This window comes from Volvox carteri (genome assembly GCF_000143455.1).
Source record: "Volvox carteri f. nagariensis unplaced genomic scaffold VOLCAscaffold_41, whole genome shotgun sequence".
Classification (NCBI taxonomy): domain Eukaryota; kingdom Viridiplantae; phylum Chlorophyta; class Chlorophyceae; order Chlamydomonadales; family Volvocaceae; genus Volvox; species Volvox carteri.
Window position 1 is genome coordinate 297,857 of NW_003307584.1, and position 997 is coordinate 298,853.

The following is a 997-nucleotide window of genomic DNA, read 5'->3' on the forward strand; positions in this document are numbered from 1 at the left end:
CTCCAAAGTCCCAATGAGCAATAGTTGTTACAATCAGCTTGATAGAGAAGTCTTGCCTCAGGGTACAAATAGTACCAATAGATCAAGTCCGTACGATAAGACCCAACTAGGAATCACACCAATCGTTGTACAACGCTTATCGCGACAACAAGCTATAAAAGCCTAGGAAGTCTGACCGGAATTACAACTTAATCCTCGTATTCTTAGGTATCACGCGTGTGTATGCTTTGAAAATACAAAAGTTTTGCGACCGAAACTAGTTTCTGGCTTGCCGGGGTGGCAAGGTCTAAACCTCTTTTCCAAAAGCACTGAAATGAGTTCTGCAAGGTTATAATCTTTTCGGGTCTTTTGCTTGATAAATGCATTCCGATAAGGCGGTGACAGGAGGTGGCATCTACGTCGACTTGAAGGCAACCCTAAGACCAATGGGATGACTAACAGATTTAAATTATGTTTCTTGGCTGCGCTAAGTATTTTCCTAGGCGAGAAGTTCATGGTCTGCTGCCGACCCAACCTCCGGTACGACAATGCTAGACAAACGTAGCAGATGTTCATAAATGACTTTTATGTTTATGTCAATATTATTGCTATAGAGGCTCTGGACCGGACGGGTGTAAGATGTGCGTTGGTCGACGCGTTGGCCTTACGAAGAAGGAGAAAAACGCGAAGAGAACACGTGAATTCATATGCATAAGTCATGGACGGCGACGTTTTACGCTCTGAATGGTGATTCCTGCTTTTGTGTTCGGTTCTGGACCTCACATGTTGTCGTACCGGAAAATTTCCTTCCTGTACGGCGGTCACAGGAGGTATCTACGTCGACTTGTATGCAAAACGATTACACCTAGGGATCATATGGCGGTTGCATTGCATGTTTCTTGGCCGCAGCCAGCAGCAAACTCAAATGGAGTTGGGCCATTTGCCCAGAGGCTGCCGCATGGACGACAAGCCAGGCTAACGCAGCTGATGTCATGAGTGCCCTTTAGATTCTAAGTAT